Source organism: Colias philodice, chromosome 14 (assembly GCF_061535455.1).
Source record: "Colias philodice isolate Cphi_HAF_F1 chromosome 14, ilColPhil1 Martin Lab GWU primary, whole genome shotgun sequence".
Lineage (NCBI taxonomy): Eukaryota > Metazoa > Arthropoda > Insecta > Lepidoptera > Pieridae > Colias > Colias philodice.
Window position 1 is genome coordinate 9,398,283 of NC_143099.1, and position 22,118 is coordinate 9,420,400.

At 31.4% G+C, this 22,118-nt stretch overlaps 1 protein-coding gene across 1 annotated transcript in view; it reads left to right on the forward strand.

Moving 5' to 3' along the window:
- Window positions 1-17,116, forward strand: part of Toll-6 (Toll-like receptor 6) — a 114,743-nt gene extending 97,627 nt beyond the window's left edge. The window contains exon 2 of the mRNA XM_089703097.1: window positions 16,066-17,116. The gene's annotated coding sequence lies outside the window, so the exon portion shown is untranslated. The remainder of the gene's footprint in view (window positions 1-16,065) is intronic.
- Window positions 17,117-22,118: the final 5,002 nt, after the last annotated feature.

Sequence of the window (22,118 nt, forward strand, 5' to 3'; positions counted from 1 at the left end):
TTCTATAATCTATACTAATATTATAAAGCTGAAGAGTTTGTTTGTTTGTTTGATTGTTTGTTTGTTTGTTTGTTTGAACGCGCTAATCTCGGGAACTACTAGTCCGATTTAAAAAATTCTTTCGGTGTTAGAAAACTCATTTATCGAGGAAGGTTATAGGCTATTATAATATATCATCACGCTTCGACCAACAGGAGCGAAGCCACGGGGGTGAAACCACGGGGAGCAGCTAGTCCAATATACAAGTAGAACTGAAAAGCAATAAAAGTAACGTGTACGCAAAGTCGTAATGGTAATAACAGGTGTAATTTATATTCTCATTAAGGTATAATTTTAATGATACTCCATACGCTCGTAGTTTATGAGTGGCAATTTATGACGCTATGAAATATGCGACATTATCTGCGAACTTTATGTTCTTAAAGTAAATATGTGATCGGACTCAGTAGCGTATAAAATGTTTACCTTTGAAATATAGTTTTAGCTTATGGCTAATGTGTGAAACTATTGAAGTCTAAATTTTTTGAAAAACAATTAATAACGAATATTTTTAAGCGATACAATCAAGAATAGATTTCAAGTTTCAGATAAACTCATCAATTTCACATACCCAATATGTTTTCCTTCCTTCAACAATACCTGGAATAACGATTATCTTATTCTTCGTATAATAACGTCCAATTGAAAAAAAGCAAATATCTTCAAAAACCTCCATACGCTATAGTTAATAAAAATAGCAAATATGCAAGCTCAATAAATTGCAAAACCTTTAAATTTAACCTAATTTTGATAGGAAATCATACCCACACGTTCCATAAACTAACCTTGAAAGTATGCAAAAAATGCCAACAATTTTATACATCTGTTGAAGCCAAACTACAATCTAAGCGCATTTATTCCCCATATTTACCAGTACCATTTATTTATACGAGCATTGTTTAATCATTGGGGTCGGTTTGATTTGTCGTATGTGACTGTACCGCACTGCAGTGACATTAGATTTTTTATGCGAGGGGCGCGAATGTTTATTACAATCTAATGTGTATGATTCTTAATTTTGTATACGCAATTTAGAAATTGGAACTGTATTTATCCTTTATTTTTAGGTATCAGGAGAAAAATATGTGTTATATGAAACGAGCGAATGAAAATAAAACTTACCTGTCACTATTTTATGAATATTATGTAATAATGCTATTATTATTTATGGATAATCAGTATTAGCTTTGTTGCTAGTAAATGAGAGTTAAAATTTGTGACTATTGTACTTTACTTGATGAAACCTCTTTTCATATTATGAACGAGATAGAGCATACTACTACGTAACCCAATTTGGTATTTGAATTCTATATTAGTATAAAAATATGACCCAAGTTAACACCCACCAAAACGTCAACATCACAATAATTACAAAAGTCTCTCGTGTTTCCGAAACTAATCCGTAAAATGTCTTACAAATTACTTTTTTTGACAGACAGGTACGTTATTTATTCAGCTTTAGGTTAGTAAAAATAACCTGTCGACGAAACTGTACACTGAAAAGTTGCTAATTCCCACCGTGACTTTGTAACAAATAGATTTAAATGGAAACCCACACTGAATAATGTTTCAGAAATGATTTAGTGCGGCCTAAATAAATTTTCATGGTGTAAGATGAGTCTAGAAGTGTCCATTGAATATGGCGACACGTTTTTGTAGCGGATACATTCTTCTTTTAATTTATTTGTTCATGATATAACAATCATATTAGTTTTCGAATAACAGGTATGGTTGTTTGGGTAATAGATTCCATGATAAATAATAACATAATAAACGTATATCTACATAATTTTCACCTTCTCTATTTCGATCATCATCAATAACATTAAAAATAAATATAATTGTAGCATTTCATTAATTTCAAATACCTACTTATATAAAAAATATATTTAAAACACAATTCTACAGTTACGTTCATCATTATAATAATTAATACCATTAAGTGTGTTTGCGTCTTTCTATATCGTAGTTTTTTATTTGTATTTCATTAATATTGCTATACTATAACCTATTGAAATCCACATTTATTGAAATCTCAATAAAGACAACACTAACGTATACTTTATATTAATATACAATGAAAACACTAATAGACTACAGGCCCGTGTTGAAAAAATTATGGGTCATTTGACCCACCACCTGACCTATCTAGAATGATATAAGAGCATAAAATAATAAGATTCAGCACTATGACGTCACTTGTAAGCTGTCCACCTGAGTGCAGATGAGAATTCGAAGGTTCAGGTAGAGATTTTCTCCCCTTGTCTCCATGATTTTTGTACGGCGTTGCGGAATAATTGATTAAAAGTAGTATAGAAATAGTATGACACAGATGCCGTACAAAATCAAATGACCAAACTTACCCCGGCAACTGTCGAAAAATAAAAATAAATTCCGACTTTGAGGACCACCATTTTTGTACGGCATCTGTGTCATACTATTTCTATACTGCTTTTAAGCCATTATTCCGCAACGCCGTACAAAAATCATGGAGACAAGGGGAGAAAATCTCTACCTGAACCTTCGAATTCTCATCTGCACTCAGGTGGACAGCTTACAAGTGACGTCATAGTGCTGAATCTTATTATTTTATGCTCTTATATCATTCTAGATAGGTCAGGTGGTGGGTCAAATGACCCATAATTTTTTCAACATGGGCCTGTAGTCTATAAACAATGCACATACACTAATAGCTAGTTATGGCACAATAAATTTATTAGGTCAGCTAACTTGAATTTGTAGCATTATGCGCTATGACGTAACTGTCTAAGTTCGTAGATGAGAATGAACTGAATAAATTAAAATGAACGATGCAATGAAGCTCTTAGTTATACGTTTTAATCTTTCTGCAAGTTTTCTTGGTTCAGGGTTATAAATTTGTTCGAGAGAGAATGCGAAATGAAAAATATAAAATATTCAAAAGATTGGTTTGAGATACTTGCCTCTATTAAAAAAATGAGCAATCAATGTACTATGTACGTAAGAAATTGTTTAATTAGGTAGGTATTCTTTGTTGTAGAACCTATAAACTGTTCGCCTTCGTTCCGCACAGGTTGTAGCGACCAAAAAGAAACAAAAATTATCAGGAAGTACCTACAACGTTTTGTGAAAGACTAAAAATAATGATACGGTATTTGAGTTCATTTTGCAATTTATACAATCGCTCAAACAACAAAGTTCACAAATCTACTACAAGGGATAACTCCTGATACACCAAAAGTGCAACACAATCACATCTCCCTTGTTACATGTAAATTAACATAACCGCCATATTATAAACCAGTTTGTCATGTTACATCACAATGACAGGTTCGCTCCGATGAGCCGGAATAAGCTCAAAGCTTTGAATATAACGTCACTATTGTCTGTTTACACATGCCTGATATTGATGCCTGTTAGTCAAATTAGTGGTAAGTGTGGGTACATGTAGGTATACGGTCGGCAACGAAAGTTCCGTAGTCGTGTGCCATCGGTACGGTCAGCAACAAAAGTTCCGTAATTATGTTACTACTAATAGCTACATTAAAATATAGGCATATGTACATTTTATGCTAAAATGCAGAGCTTATAAACTAAAAACATTTAAGTTTTTTTTTTTGACATTGCTTTTCAGTTTTATTTGTGGACTGTACCTACAATAATATTTGAACAATATTGGTGACCGATATTCGTTGTAGACTGTACAAACAGTTGTACTACAGGTGATATACATATAAGTGGTAAAGTAAATAATGCTGTTAAATAAAAAATGGTCTGCACTGAAAAAGTCTACTTATATTTACAATTACGTCATTGTCATCATATTATGGTAATCTTAGATGATAATATATAAAAGCTTAAATATAATAATTAATAACTTTTGTTTGAATGATTTCAGTTTGAGATTAGTGTTGATGAAGCACTCACTCGCTAAGATTATGGGAAGATTAATTTAGTTTGCATTTTTTAAAAGTCTCCAACTAAACTTGGTGACTAAATAAACACTCACACCAACGTGAATTCGAACGAAAAATGAAATTCAGTTTCTGCTTTCATAAACTCTAATTAACGTCTAAAATATAATTTTAAAATACTAAACATTAAACACAATAACCACCGTTCGATTAAGCCACCTTATTTGCTACATAAACCTGTCCCCTAAACTGCTAAACTAAAATCAATCATAAGCTGCATTGCCAATACAAACTAAACGAGGGTGCAATAACTTCAATGTATCGATTATGCTAATTTTATTATCAAAATTTCATTCATCACGGTCGCATGTGCAGCTTTTTATTGAATCTTGCACATACTGAGAGGCAATAAAACTCTTTCGGTGGTTGATTCTGTCGGGCCATTTGTGACTCATTTTGTTAAAGAATTTAGAAATATAGGGGTTTATTAAGTTAATATAAATGTTTTCTTGTTAAACTTATTGATTAAATATTTTGTTTTTTTTTTTCGTATAATTGTTGCGTTTGATATGCGAAATTATTACGTAGCGTACGTTTCTTCAATTTAACGAAATTTTTAACAAACTTTTTGTGCCCGCACGTGACTCTATAATTGCAACTGTAAAGGCCTTTTCCAAAAGCGTTTATTTGACTTGCCTTTTATAATATTATTCTTTTATTTTTTATTAAATAATGTAAATAAATTGTGTATACAGCTTCCTACATACAAGTAGTAAAATAATCATGATATATATTCACATAACATTAATAAATATTACTTAAACTTTTTATTTAATTTTGTGCCTCATGAGAGAGCAAAATTTCTAAAGTTTCTCTCAACAGCTCAGATTCTTCTGTATTACTTATAGAGTTAACTAACAGTATGGTATAAACCAAATATTATGAACATGTTCGTTAATTATAGCCTATTTCTCATTAAACTGGGTGGTCTATTCCACCCGGAAGTCATACATAGCTCATAATCATTTGTAAATTCACACATCATATCTACAGCTCATTTACCAGGAAATGACTTACCAAAATCATTAGGACTCATTAAATAAACAAACGAGGGTTCTTAACGTTTTCTAAAGAAAATAACGAATTCGTTTGAGAAGTAAGATTTGTTCCTGCTTGCTTTGTCGTAGCGACGCTGCGCTGTAGGTAACAAAGATTAATTTATCATTAAGTTTTTACTTGATAAGAAATTAATATTATCATAGATAATATTAATTTCTTATCAACACTTACATAAATCAATAAACAGAAATAATAACATTAATAACATATAGGTACTGAAATTCCAAATAGATTTTAATTTGTTGCTTCATAATGTACTAGATTTCTTCCCGCGGCTTCGCCCGCGTTTGCAAAGGAAAACCCGCATAGTTCCCGTTCCCGTGGGATTTCCGGGATAAAAACTATCCTATGTGTTAATCCAAGTTACCCTCTATATGTGTGCTAAATTTCATTGTAATCGGTTCAGTAGTTTTTACGTGAAAGAGTAACAAACATCCATACATCCATACATCCATATATGTATTAGATTAGATATTAGATATTAGATTAGATATTAGATAGATATTAGATATTAGATAACAAACTTAACATTTTAACACTAGCCTTGGTAGAGTGAAAGCCTTCTTCCTTCAACAATTTTAACTTCATTGCAGAATTTGAAGTCAAGAATTAATGTAATTAGATGAAAATAAACATTTCCCCTTCATTAATAGGGTACTTTTTTCAACATACAACGCAATGTTTGCTCTCAATAAAATTACATGGATTATATTTGTAATCAAACACTTGAGCAAACTCAAACTTGTAACTCATTATTGCCAAACAAAATTCCGTACCACGCTCAAGTTTAACCGACGCACACAAAATTATTCGCTTCCATTAGGGGAGTTCCCGAGATTTTGATAAACAAACTTATATCGGAATTGAATAAACAAAATCGTAAATTTTACGTCGTGGTCCGGAGACTGGGAATTAATATCGATACTTTTATAGCTTGTTTCGTTTGAGTTTATGAGTTGTTGTTTTTGTGTGTATCAGTTTGATATAGTAACGCGATACATCATAATATTTCGCATAAATTAATGACATGAAACATCTTTTCGATTTGGCAATAGAGGTTTGTAATAATATATGTCTAAATTAAAACTCATTCCATACATTTTATTTTATGAAATAAAAAAGAGCGTGTGTGCCAAGCACGCATGTCAGAAGTGAAACTTCTTTGGCAACATTCAAAAATATGTACTAAAATCGTCAGCTAACTCCATGACGTGAACGTATTGCCATGACACGAAAAATAATAGATATTATGTATTTTATAAAACAGTTAACCTAGTTGGATTTAGTATGGCATTTTCATGGGCTAATTAATTGTCACCAGTAAAATACAATCAAAGAGAAATAGCATCTCTTCCTGACTTACAAAGATCACAAGAACCACCCTTATATTATTAAGTCATCCGATTGTTTACCACAACGCTGGTCAAGCAAGGGGTGACCTACCCCTGATATTAAAGGGGATATTAAATCTTACCTTTGTATCATTTTTTATTCCTTTTCAATCGTTGATATTAAATTTGCTCTAAGAATGCCACTTTGTGTTTTAAAATTGTCTTTTTCTACGCTAGTTTTTATGCGACTTATAATTTTAATACCGGACTGTTTGCGCTTTTATCGCTCTTTAGGAAAAAGGAAATCATAAGAGTTGATATAAAGAGTCGTTTTAATAAGGTGTAATTGAAAGACACCAGGTTAAAATAGTATACGAGCCTTATACGTTAGAAATTAGCTTTTTAGAATTAACTGTCCATTTTGTTATTTAATAGTTATTTCTTATTCGAGTCTATATTTTAAAAGACGATATGGCTTATAAACTATATTTAGACGTGAACATAGTACAAGTAACTCTTTAACCGTCATATTTCAAGTAACAAAGATGTAAAACCAAATTAACTAACGGTCCAATGATGAAGATTAATATATGCTCGATGTCACGGTCGAATTTCGAGGCCCGTTCCGTAATCTGCCCATTAACACCAATCATTAATCATAGTTTTAATAACAGTTTAACCCCTGGATTAATATATCTTCATATTCATATGGTGTGAATGCGGTTTGCTTATCAAGCTTTAGTATTCAAATTCTTTGGTTTTAACTGGAGATCTAGCCTAAGGCTACATGAATAACGAATATATGGTTCATAATGAGTTCGATGTTCGTTTTTATTCCAATATATTGGGAGAGCCACTAATTAGCTGTATTATTTGCGAATTTCGCAAATAAATAAACCTTATCGATGTAGATAAACGTACACAATGTTTTTCATTTCTATCCGTTGGCTACAGTTTATTTGAAATAACTTCATCAATAACGTAATTTGTTTCATTGGGGTTTTCACTAATGAGTCCATTCTAGATACTGGGTAAATAATCTAGTACAAACAGGCCAAACTTTTAATCTAATATTCTAATACCGCAATAATTTAGCTAGCAAGCGCTCTAACTATTTTAAAACCGCATCCACCGCATCTATGAATGTCAATCGAGTGCAACTGTTACAAATGTAAAACTTAGCTTTTGTTGTTCACCCATTGTGAACAATTAAATGTGGCAAGATGAAATCATCGTATATCTCTTTGTATTCTTTACCAACATTTGGGGTCACAATAAATAATAATTGTACATTTATGTCTTTCAATGAATTAACTGTCACTTTTAAACGTAGGGTTGTACCAAGGTTGTACATATATTTAAGCGTGCCCCGTGTTACTAAACTCGGGGTGTATTTATTATAATATTTTGTTGCAAGCCACTATTTATGGCACGTTTTATGAATTATTTTTTATTAACGGCCAAAATGTAATGGTTATATCGCATTGATGGGGTTGTAATGTATTTCCTTGTTTATGTTTCTCACGCGTATTTGTTGCACATTAGATTCGTTTAATAAGATTTTTGCTGTAGTCGGATTTAGCGAATCAATTTTTATATATTTATAATATGACACTATAGGTCCCATTTATTAAACTTTGTAAAGGTACACAGTCAAAAAGAAATACAACAGATATTATTAATAAGGTACGGAGAGGTTTTAAATAATACTTCGTAGTAGTACAGTGTACATACGAAATAAGCATGTCAAATAAATAGTTCTAGGTAATAGGGCAGAAACATGCTTCAATAGTCTAAATAACATTGAAATTAACATAACATTTCGTTTGCATCAAAACCAGAATCGAAACCAATAGCCAAGCAATAATAATGTTACCCGCTGACAAAACATTCCCAAATTGTTGGAACTGGCTAATTACATACAAAACTAGTAACATTGAAAGGGAATGTAAATCGTTTGACAATGTTCCTATAACCTCACTCCGGGGACTAAAATTATCGGTTTAGCCCAAGGCTATTTAAGGGAATTCTATAAGTTAATAAGCTGTCGATCGAATGAATTTTATAACGCTTTGTCGCCATATGGTCTATAGAATTTTGGCAATTATTTTTTGGTATTGTTATTGGCTATTTTATTGGTCGCTTTGGAACCTATTAGTGAATTGTATAATTTAAGGTATCACCAGGACCATGTAATATTGTTGTATGAACTACAAGCTTTTGCTGTAGGATTTACCAAATAAATTCCAAGGAAATTATACGTTACACATGTCAGGATATATTGGAATTGAACCCATGTTCATGAAATAAAATATTTATTTGAATTTGAATTTGAATATGAATGTCGGCATTTGGAAACAAAGCTTTTTTATCAAATATAATTAAAGAAAGCTTTAAAAATAATATTTAATATGCAGAACTTATTTCGCACACCTACTTAGTTCCAATCTAAAAACATCTCAATGTATTTCTATTATTTTATTTTTTTCCATATAAACTTCATACTATTAAATTATTCAGTACATCAAATCGCAACTATATGATCTGTAACAAAGCAACGTGTGAGCGCTAGTGCGGCCCCACGCACGCACCCTCTTGTTTCATTAAATACGTTTCCGCATATCACGCACTATGTCATTTCCTAACTAGGCATGTGCGTTGAAACATCGATATCGATGTTTTTGGAAGTCGGTTTATTTAAGTATTGCATAAATAAATATATTTTGTTTAAATTAGTTTCATGAAAGCGTTGTACGGATATTAAAAGTTAAAATTTGAATTGCTCATGTGGAATGCGCCACCATATCAGCTTGTGCGGCTGGCTCCACCTTTTCATATAGGTAGATACTTATTTTGTTTGAAATCGTTGTTAACCAAATGTAGCAACTGTTTATGGAAGGCATATATTCAGATAGGCTTTAAGTATCTTAGCTGATTATAATATTTAGGGTTAATTTTTCAATCCTTTGTTAAAAATTATTTCCTGAATAACCCAAATACCTATTTTAAAATGTGTTCTTATAGCACAGTTTTTGACATAAAACATTATTTCATTAATCTGATATTTAATGACTTAATTACTGTATTAATCAGAAAATTAAATTATTTTGCGATGTCGATATTAGAACGCACATCACTAGTGAAACAGCTATGGGAAGCTATTTGCGGATTGAATCAAATCCACTGAATTGTAATATTATACGGTTAAAACTTTGATTGTAATAATAAGTTTTAATTGGTAGGGGTTTAATTATAACGAAATATAAGCATTTTATATTTTAAATCAATTTCAGGCCTAATTTGTTCTTCTAAGTATTTAAATTCCTGAAAAAAAAAACTATCAAAACGACGTTTCGAAACCAAACTAACGGCAAATGTAAATAACAATTTACTTAATCATAGATGCCATAGTTCTCGGTAACAATTTTGATATATTATCTAAAAAGTTAATACCACTTAAGAAAACAAACATTTTCATATTAAATGTGAAATTACGTCCATACATATTTGTGGTAAACTCAACTATAATTATTCCCACGCAACGATAGATAGCCAACATTTTAGTAAACAACCCGAAATGATGAAAGTTTTGTTCATAGCGTGCTCATGTACATTATATTTAATTAAAATAGTAGAGCTATCAACAACGATCGAAGTAAAAAAGGACGCTGTTTCAAAAACGTCTTTTTTAATATTGTTTCGATCATGTTACTTTAACTAGCTAAAAAGACAATTTTTTTAAACAATGGCAAATGTAATCAGTCGTGTAAGAAGGTTGTAGTATATGGACTTTTGGATAAAGCTAGGGCCAGTGCCTTAGTTCATCTTAATCTCTCACTTTGCATCTCTAATAAAATCTCCACCAACTCTTCACTTTCGTCTCTATGACGTAGTTACGTTTAAATTCATATTTCATTCATTAATTTTAAGTCCCTCGAACATTGTAATTAAAATCACATCAATACATTCATTTGTATCTCCGATCCATAACAAACGCTCTATAAGAGAACACAATCACTAAAGCAATTCCAACCCTAAAAATCAACCATGCTGAGTCAACACCACCGGGATACCTTCATTACCAGTTGCCATGGCGACCAGGGACGCCCAAACAACATTATCATCCCTCTATCAATTTCGCGTACAATTAGTTAGGGCTGATCGGATTTTACAATGCTTTTATGGTAACCAAATTGGCAGTTACACGCATTGGGAAATGTTTAAAGTTCTGTTCCCAGCCACTTTTACTACTGTTATTGATCCCTTGAATTGTGACTATTTGGTCAGTTTTATATGGTTATGAAAGATTACCTACAGACAGAGTTGTGTCATTTAAAGAGTAAAAGCATATACCCTGGTTAACTGGAAGAGATCACTTATAAGTGATAAGGCCGCCAAATAAGTTGTGCTCTTCCTTTTTTTGTATGTAGTTGTCAGATTTTCTTTCTGTACGTAAGTACATATATTTTAATATATGTACTTGACACTTTAGTGTCAATAAATAAATAAAAATACTTACGGATAGTTAATCGTGCATTCAACAACCTTTTTTATGAACGTAACTCAAAATCAATAGATTCTTTAATAAATAGAACAATTCTACACATTAAGCCCTCAAAATAGTATAATAATACACAACAAACTCGCATATTGTCACAATACATTCCCTTCGTTTTTTAACCAAATTCTCTTCCCAACAAAATACACGCATAATAATCCACACATACAGAACAGGAAAGAACAAATAAATCTCAAAGCCAAAACATCAAACAGCTTTTGTAAATAGAAGGGCTGCTGAATTTTATAACATAAGCCTTAATATTGAGACGGAGTCACGTAACAGACAAGTAAATGTTAATCAAAATACCCAAGACCACCAAAGGTGTTCATTTCCGTACGCTAAATCAATTTTATTTAACAAAAGCCACCGTACATCCGGAAAAGTTGTGAAACAAACATTCTTTAGACCGGTCCTGGGTTTGACTAACATAGTATTTCTTATAGACATAGTCAAACAAATTATTTGGCCATCATGTTTAGTGTGTGCCTTTTATTGTACTTTGTAATTCAAATTCTAGTTGCAATTTAGCACAAGCAACGGTAGATGTAAAAGTAAATAATTCCCTAAAATTATGTAAGGTTAATTATAATACTAAATGATGATGCTGGTGGCCCACAACACATTCAAATTCTCTAAAGAGCCTCTGCGTGTTGGACCTGTGTCCCCACGTAAGCCAAAAGGACTGGGTATCTTCCTTCTGGTGGTACCCGTGTATTATGGAGAGAGACATTATGATACTGATAATTTGATTTGTAAACTTTACAAACAATGACAAGGATAAAGCCCACATTATATTGTGCTTTAAGTATATACTCGAAATAGTTAGGTAGTCTATATGTTTCCTTGTCTATTTATTGTGCAGGAGTTATTCCTGCATTTTTGAAGGAAACCGAACCTTTAGAGACGATTAGTATTTCTTTTATATTTAACCATCTAACATATTATATTATTTACACTTCAAATTATTTAAATTACACATTTATTAACTTTTTATTGGTATTATTGAATCTCAATAACGAATTATCAATATATTTAGATACTATTTGGTTATAAAGATTTTATAAGCGTTTCATGATTTTATATGTGCAATTTGCATTAACACTTTTAATATTGATTCTTTGTAATTATCACTTCGACACGGGTGAAGCCTAATCAAGTTTTACATGTATTTAAATATTATATCTTGAGTGCAATAAATCTGTGTGGGTATAGCATTTGTGTGCTACAAATTAGTGTCGTAAATCGTGTGGGATTTTTATTACAGCAATCATTGTAGATGAAGAATACTTTCCTCGGAATTCAATATGTATTTCTGTCCTATTTGAGATTCTTGATACTTATACTAATAATACATACATACTTACTTATTATTAATATTATAATGCTGAAGAGTTTGTTTGATTGTGTGTGTGTAATCTCAGGAACTACTGGTCCGATTTGAAAAAATATTCGGTGTTAGATAGCCCATTTATCGAGGAAGGCTCTATATCATTACGCTAAGACCAACAGGAGCGGAGCCACTAGTCATTGTATATGTAGAATACTTCTCGGAATTCAAATATTTCTGTCCTATTTGAAATACTCGGTAATTATACTATTAATACATATTGGAAACGTTTTATCCAAGTCTTAATGTTTGTCGTAAAATAAAAATAGGTGAGATTTAAGATGAACATTTGTATTTGATAGAGCTATTTGGCGATAGCGGTCAGTGAAGGCAAACGAATCCGCGGGCTGTAAATTAGTATATTAAAATATAATAAATTGTATGTTACAATAACTATATTATGAGGTCTTATATGAAATAAAATATTGACCTTTCTAGGAAAATTTTTATCACAAGGTTTATTAATTGCCTAATACTTAAGAAGGCAAAATATTAGTAATAGTTCAAAAGACAATAACCATGACTAATCCCATAGTAAACATTCCTCCAGACACAAAACGAGTATCGAGTTTGCCGTACAAATGAATACATTCACAAAGACTTCCATTTGACCGGCTATGTTTGCCCAGACAATTCCCGCCTTGTGCCACCGCAGGAGCTACCTACGTTTTATGACTACCTGGTAACCAAATATGTTCGAGTGCTTGCTAACAAAACCTTGGTTTAGCTTTACCTATTTTATGGGTATCGTATTTTATAAAGAGGGTATCCCATGCCCTTTTAAAGTACATGTCAATAATGGTATTCTTGGAAATTTTAATATAGATGCGCTCAGTGTTTTAATATTTAGCTCATCATCAGTGTTTCATTGCTTGATGCAACATAATAATTAATGGATCATCTAAAAATATCGCTACAATTAGCGCTTTGTCTTAATTTTTTATTTATTCTAAAAAGAAATGGTTTCCATTAATATATCTCATTATATAGCGTTATTTCTCTTCTTTATTATGCATATGAATAGTTCTCACAAAAACAATTACACTGATTTGATAGAATCAATATTGAAATAAATCATAAGTTTCATAAGCCAAGATAGAGGAAGCAGTTAAACAACTCTATAATCACCTTCAATACTAAAAGAAATAACCAATCACGCTCCAATTAAAACTTAACACATCCAAGTTAATAATCCTGCTTTTCCAATAAGTAAGTGTTAAGTGCACTAGTTGAAGTTTAAAACAAAGTTGTTGATACAAGTTATAAAAGTGTATCAGGTAGACAATTCAGGAAACTACATAGTTGCTTCGTAATTGGTAGTTATGATAGTGCTGTTAATTTCTTGCTAGAAATACAATAATAATATTATAACGTGTTCGTTTAGGAAATAATAAACACGTTTCTATTGGCAATACAATAAATATATTTTTGTGTTATAGATTAGAATTGCAATCGACAAAATACGTAATAAATAAAAACATATACAAATTATAATAACAGTCTTTCTAACAATATTGCAATCATAATAAAATGTTGAACACATTTAAACGTATAGTAAACAAAAATTCTTAAATCTACCCCATTACGTAACATTCTACAAAATATTCCTCTAAATAATCATCAGTTAATCCTATCAAGTAAAAGTAAACATAAGCAAACCATATCAAACTGGACCGTATAAGAAACATCAATAAATGGTCCAGAACATATTCCACGTTATTTACGATACGCTCATTAAAATCGATCACATTCATCGCATACATTTATTCGCCCAGTACAAATTTAATGCCTATAAAATCCCGCATACCCCTACGATTCTTAATAGCTTACAACAACTTGGCAACAATTTCAATTGAATGCTAATTACGTAAGTTCTGAATGTTTAATTACTTGATTCTAAAATTACAGTCCCTGCATAAGCATTTACATTTAATTGCTTTGATAACTGCTAAAACTTTGGCTAAGCTGTATCATTTTGGTCTGGAATTGCTAGCAATAGTTTAATTGTTACTTTGTTATAGAGCACTTAAAACTATTTATATTAGGACGTTATGCACACTATAATATTCTAGCAGAATAGTTATTATCTAAACGTTTATTTCTAGAAAGACAAATATTTTAGATTGAATAGGAATTTAATATATATGTTTCCCTCTGTACTATAATATGTACTTGTGTTATCCCTTGAGAATAGCAAAAATCTTATTATGTTTATTTAAACACATGATAAATAAAAACACGAATGCCCTAGTTTATCTTAAGCAAAATTTCATAAAACACAGCAAACAGAATCAAATATTAAAATAACGCTACGCTTTCTACAGTTCAACATTTGTATTAAAAAGCTCTCGTACGAGCATAATATTATTATTCCTTGCAGGCCCTTAGAGCTCACGGTGAGCTATTACTCATCTTTCAGAGGATCGTTTTTATGGGTGAATGTGAAAAATACCAGAATTTTCATCCGTTTCTCAAAGTGGCTGGATTAATTCAGGAGGCACTTATATCAAATTGGATTTCGAGCGACTGCCACTCGCGTTCATCGGTTTCTTTTGACCATCCGAATCGCTTCTATTGGCTCGTCTTCAACAATTATGTATCGTTTCATCTTTGAGCATTGATTGCAAAGAAAATGTTACGGGAATCGGCAATCAAAGTTCATTGAATCCTTTTTATAGGCTGTTTCAACCTTTGCAGAATTTGGAACTGTTCTCCAAAAAATTTATGTAATACCGAATTTATTTTTGTAATTATCTAATCCTGTAAAAATTCCATAATATCCTTTAACATGACCTATAAGTCAATTGTCCAAACGAATAACGGCTACAATAAATTGTGTAGACCCGATCAATCCAACAAAAAGCCAGAACATTGCTTGCTTTGCTTTTTAAAACATCGCTTAGGTCTCTATTTGCCCGATAACAAAAACGTAACCTAGTTGCAGTTGTAGTGAATCCGCAGCAAATAGTGTTCATTAAACGCTAACTACGTAATAAACTTTCTAAACAGACTTCAGACTGAACATTACCAGCGTTGTTCTGCGTCCAATTAAAGTTTACATTCAACGGTTGACTCCGACATTACTTCAATGCTTAAATGGTAATCGAAGTATTTACAATTTACATAGCTTGGGCTGGATCAGAGGATATGGGATAGGGAGGAATATAAGACTATTATTGAAGTTATAATTTAACGGCATCATTTGCAAGCTTGTTCATAATTATTGATTTCACATAATATCTAACTCCATTAATAACGAAGACAGTGACAAGTTCATGATATTTCATCCAAAATAATAAATAATAGTTTAAAAAAACTAAAAAACACGCTTTATCAAAATAGTGTATTGTCATCGGTCCTCAATAAATCTATAAAGTTTGAACGAAATCTGGCCGTTTAAAGTGGGTCAAAATCGCGCCCAAAGAAGTCGGTTACAAACAAACATACAAACATACGGGTGAAGCTAATAAAAAGCGTGTAATAAAAAGTCGATTATTGCTTCTAGGTTCCTCCATGTTTAGTTCCTAAGCATCAATTTCCGTTGTCCCTTAATAAGCTTAACTCAGCAGTACAACGAAAAATATTATTTACTACGCAGCGTATGACAGTCACCTAAATAGCATTTTTCCCAAAGTGGAGTGTCTCATCATTACCGCAATATGTACTGTGACAAGCCTCATGTATATACCCGTACCTGTAGTTTCCAGCGTATAAAACTATATATCTTTGTTACAGTGCCTCCACGGAACGCGCTGCGTACACCTGGCTGCCAGACACCAGGATAGAGTTCTCTTCACCGTACAGTCGCCGACAGAGTTCCACCTCCACGGTCTACGAGAGTGACTGATGGTGTGACTCCTTCGACCAGCTCGAAGAAGCGTTGTTATAGACTTTTGTGCGCAACTATACATCGATATGGATTAGCTTAGCTGTACATACGTTAGATAAGTTTGTTGATTGTAACGTGTTACGTGGTGAATATTTATTTTGTTATTTACTATGATTAGACGTTTGAAGTTAAGAGGTTAGAAGCCTGATACAATTTCGTACACAGACTTACTGATATTCTAGTCACTCAATATAATCATTAGCTGAAAATAAATTATTATACTGTTGTGTGACAGGCTTTTAACTTCGTTAAACGGTAACAATAGTGTACATAATCCAACTAAATTGTATGACAATATACGTTTCCCCTAGTACTTATTTGCAAAGATCTTCACTATACCAACATTCAAATATCTTTAAAAAATCTAACACATTCTAACGTAAGTTCTATTAAGTAAGAAAATTTCAACAGATGTTAAAAATATGAGTACTAAATTCACGTCAGAGCGAATCTTCTTACATTTTTGCTCATAAATTTGCTAATATCCCCGCATTTGCAGAGATGGGCGCGTAAAACTTCTTAGTTACAGAAAATGAATATTTATGACGTAAAAGTATAGCCCATTTATGGGCGAAGTTAAAATGTATTCTATTGACTTATTGGTACTGTATCAATGTAAATCTTAAGCCGTAACTTTTTCTTTGTTAACTTCGATAACGATATAATTAATGGCCATTACTTGAAGCTATATTTTATCTCAGTTTCCTATACCCGTAAATTATATCCAAGATAGTCGTAGTCAGTATATTGTTACTAAATTTACCCAGTTTCTTAAAATTCCTTATTATCTCTTCTCTCTTAATGTAGCTTGTAATATATCTTTGTATGGAATTTCTTGCCTACTTAGAAAATAAAGGCAATCATATTATAATTTTAAATCTACACATTTCTTAAAGATACTCTAACCCTAACCTCATAATGTCCCATTTTATTTTCAAGTTTTCTTGAAAGTATTTCAACAAAAAGTTTTTTTTCAAAAACGTCTTGTTTACAAATAATTACTTTAATACATTAGAATCTTTGAAAAAGAGGCCATATTATTTTGTATCGTTAAGTGCATGCATTTAATAACCGTTTGTACTTGTTAAGAATATAGTTATGGTTAAAAATGAAAGTGTATGATAAGAAACAAAATCCTAATAATATTGTAATTAATATACCTACTATTGTATGATAAAATTAGATAGAAAAATAAATAATTTGCTGTGATTTTATTTCAGAAAAAAAATTATATCCGCTGAATTTCAATATTTCGTATACGTTCAATCGCGTATAAAAGGAATTGTATAATATAACTAGAATAAGTATTACTATAAAAATATAATAATAAGATTTATTTTTGTAATATAGAATGCCTCGGGTTTCAAAACACACGACATTTAGTATGTAATTGTTAAAACTGTACAAAATCTATGTTATGTACATATAAACTAAATTAGTAAAAACCCTTTATTGTTTAATTATTTTTATTCTAAAAGGTTCTAATATAAGACAGTAACAATCTCATTTATGATAAAGCAATATACTATTTATTTATATGGTATCAGACATCATAGAAAATAGATTAGTGCATTGAAACACCAACACTAAGTCACTAAGTAATTATATAATAATAATAATAATAATCACTCCTTGCCGATTTCGGCTACAGCGACTGCTATGTGTCGTCGTTACGGTGAGTCAACAATGCCCTGTCGTGCGCTCGGAGATGGCTAATATAGCCAATCTTAGCGAGGAATGTGCGGTCACATTTTGGGCAGGTCAAAACACCTCCTTGATAATTATAATAAATTGCCACAGGTGGTCGGGCTTTGAGCTCATCGCGTTTGGCATCCAGGAATTATATGAACATTACATACATATTCCTTATTCATTTAAATATATTTAAAATGTTCGAGTATAACTCTCTCATATACCTATGTAAAATTTTTAACATATTTCCTAAATATATCGATAATTTATTCCTACATTATCATTTTAATTCATTGCGAATTATTGTACTTGTCAATCTAACATTTTGTATAATTTTCAATAAAGTCATATTAATATAATCTTTTATTTATTTCAAACCACAACTACCATTACGCTTATAAATCAATGAAGACGAAAATCTTAAAGATTTCCATCTCATAAGCACATATCTTTATCTCAATAAATTAACGTTAGGCAACTAAAACAGAACTATGTATGTATATGAAAAAGACTGTTCAGTAGAATTAAAAAATGACTTGTTTTTCGTCGTTATTTGGAAAATGTTAATTATTATCATTTGATAATTTATTTCTATACCTAATAAAAACATAATTAAATAGGTAATAAATAAATAACATACACGCAAGCTCTAGTAATATTATGAATGCCAAAAGCCTCTACGTTTTCATGAATTATTATATAGCTTTCAAACTAACTAGTTACCGTTACTGCCTGATTTAGAAATGTATCACTGTGTCACAGAATACATAATAGTAGCTAAACGCTACGGAACGGACACTCTCCGCCTCCCGCCAAAATTAAACACTTACCTCACCCCGCACGATCAGGCTAAAAATGGTCCACATTTTTCTACAAGGACGATACGCAACGAAGATTGACAACATTAATCAAATTGACTTAAAGTAATTTTATTATTTTGGATTTGTGATTATCGTTTTTCGTAGAAAATGGTTAGATATTGTGCTGTTTACGGATGTATTTCATCAGAAAAACGCGAATTTTTTTTTACGCTAGTCACAAATAATAATGTGCCAACCATAAAGCGTTAACAGACGTACATTTGCAGTCTCTACAGTGTGACTGTCAAAACGATAATTTTGTATGGAGTGTCCGGGCTGTGACTGTGTTATTAATATAACTGAAATTTAATCTGTATAAGGTATCCTTATAACGTGAATATAACAGAAAAAGAGAGCATATCAAGACAAGTCTAAACCGTTAGCATAATTAAAAATATTTTTTAAACAAAAGTTTGTTAAATATAGTATTCGATGCAATAATTCGTCTAAACTACAAATTCCACATTTGAATTCTACAACGTAACAATTAAATCGTTCAACGCAACAGGGGAAGTTTCTCAATCCGTAGCTTTTACACACCATACGTATAATTATTAATCCCTAAAAATTCAAGCAGTCGTATTCTTTACAATACAAATCAGCTGTCACATTAGTTCGATACGTTTCTTGGTGTATACAATTGTGTTGTGTTAATTGGTGCGAGTTTCTGTTAGTCACCGGTATAGAGAGCGCGAATTCGGAACGAATCGATCGACGTTTTGTAATACGGGAGCGTTTGGATCGAATTGGACGGGGTTATGTAAGAGTGTAACGGCTTAAAAAGCTTTAAAGTGAGGGTCAGAACTTGTTTTACACTGAGGGTTGTTTTAATAGCGTTTTATAATGTACGTATTTATTAATATTAATCAAAAATATTTACACTTACTAAAATGCCCATTATATGTAAATTATTAAAATTTTCTTATTTTAATAACTTTATATAATTATAATATCTAAATGGTTATCTGTAAAAAAGTACACAGTAAGAAAACAATAAATCGGTTTTTTATGCTTCTTAGAATTCCTGATTGAAATCATACCTGTTACCTGAACGATTTTTTTAATAAATCCAAGACAAGAAAAGTACGATAATAAACTGCTTTATGGTTTATAAAAGATAAATGGAAACGAGTTTCTCGGATATATCAATATATTAACAAGAAAATGGTGAAAATGCTATAAGCATGTTTATTAAATGCACTTCAGTCAGTTCATTGGGCATTATATAATTTTTAAAGTCATTGACAAACTGTCAACCTATTGCATAAAGCGTTTCAATCAGCAGTCATGGTCACGGAGCGTATTAAAAGTTCCTAAGTTGGAGTTATTCGATTGCATCGGAAGTTCGCCGCCATTAACGCGGTACACTTTGAAATCTTGTTTACGTTCTAAAGTAAAAGTTTTACAATACGCGCTATTTCCATGATTTTCATCTTGGTAATTTGAATTTTTATTAATAGCACCAAAAATAATATATTATTTTATAAAGTTTGGTTATTTATAATTTAAAATATTAGAAATGCTGATCGATTGTTATTATTTTCTTGGATTTGTTTTCACTTTCGTAACCAGCTATAAATAATAAAAAATATAAGAAAACCTAACAAAAAGCACTTCGTCCCGGGCAGAGCCGGAAGTTAATAATAAAATGGATTTACTCTGTAGAAATCTATATAATATATAAAACTCAAAGGTGACTGATATTATAGTGATCTATCAACGCACAGGCACAGCCCAAACCACTGGACGTATCGGTCTGAAATTTGGCATGCAGGTAGATGTTAGGACGTAGGCATCCGCTAAGAAAGGATTTCCCGGAATTCTTGCGGGAACGGGGAAAAACGGGGATGCACATACAATGTCGTGGGCGGAAGCTAGTTACATAATATAATATCGTAAATTATAAATCGGGGGGCCAATAACGTCTCGATATTATTACCACATACGCTTCAGAAGCGAGACTAAAATAAGTTAAGTGAAATACATGTTTAAGTATGAATATTTGTGACCAAAAAGAAAAATTAAAGTACCTACGTGTTGCAAAATAATGTCAAATGTGTCGCAACTAGAATAATATGAGAATCTTAGATGTGACTTGTTGACACACTGCCCTCATAAAAGATAGAAACATTATGCTTTTTAAAAGTAATGTATGTGGTGAGCATATAAAAAAAACATAGTATGTCAGTGATGCAAATAAACGAAATATTTGTAGGTAAAATACCTATTATATAATAATAGTTATATATTAGGTATATGTATATAATAATAGTTACGACTTTTTTTGTAATTTTAACCTTTGCTGTCGCTTCTTCAAGATAAAATTGAAAATAATAGAAATTGTTATCAAATACAATGCATATTTCAACAATGCGTAATATTAAAAATTTCAATATGTTATTATTAGACCATATACTTCAACACGTATATTCAATTTCTACAATACTCCAATTCTAGAAACATTCCCGCCATATAATAAAATAGTATCTACACTAAATGTAATACTATACGTCTTAATATACATTATAATACAGACAAGAGGAAACAAACACAAAACCACACAGAGCCATTGAATATTCGTCTACTTTACATAATTAACTAGAAAGCCAATTAAAGCATGATATGTTTATTAAATCTTCCTTAACGGTGGATTTACATCAAACGAAGGTAGAGCTAGAGCAAGTGCATTATTTCCTGATCAGTTAGTGTAAACGAAAACTCGTATTCAGTGTTGTTCAGTATTAGAACATTTCATAGAATCTTTTCGAACGCACGAACACGCCTATTTACATTAAAAGAATTTGACATAGTGGGGTTAGAATGAGCATTCGCTCGTTTGATGTAAATGCACCGTGAGATGTTAACAGAAGCCACATAATGGACTGTTAAAATCTCATTAAGTTCACATAAATTAAGATCTCGCTTTGTCTGATAACGTCATCAATAGATAATAATAAGTATTGAATTATTCCGATCGTACTTACATAAGCATATATTAGGCTGAATGAAATTTTGGTGCCAGAGCATATCTATATTACTTATAGATAATAGTATATAAAAAGTAATAGCTGTTCTCTAGCCTCGTTAAAGCTCGATAACGGCTGGGCCGATTAAGATGATTTTGGTTTTGAAATCATAGTCATATTTTAGGAAAGGTTTAAAGGGTAACGTAAAAAAAGTATCGGGAGATACGATGTTATGTTTCTTGGTTAATTAGGTACTTTACTTTAGATTTTTACTAAAAATCTCTTTGTGAGTACTTAAATTAATAAAATAAACCATAATAAAATAACTTGGGGGCGTAATATAAACAGCAGGTATAATACTAGGGCAACTCCGTATATAAT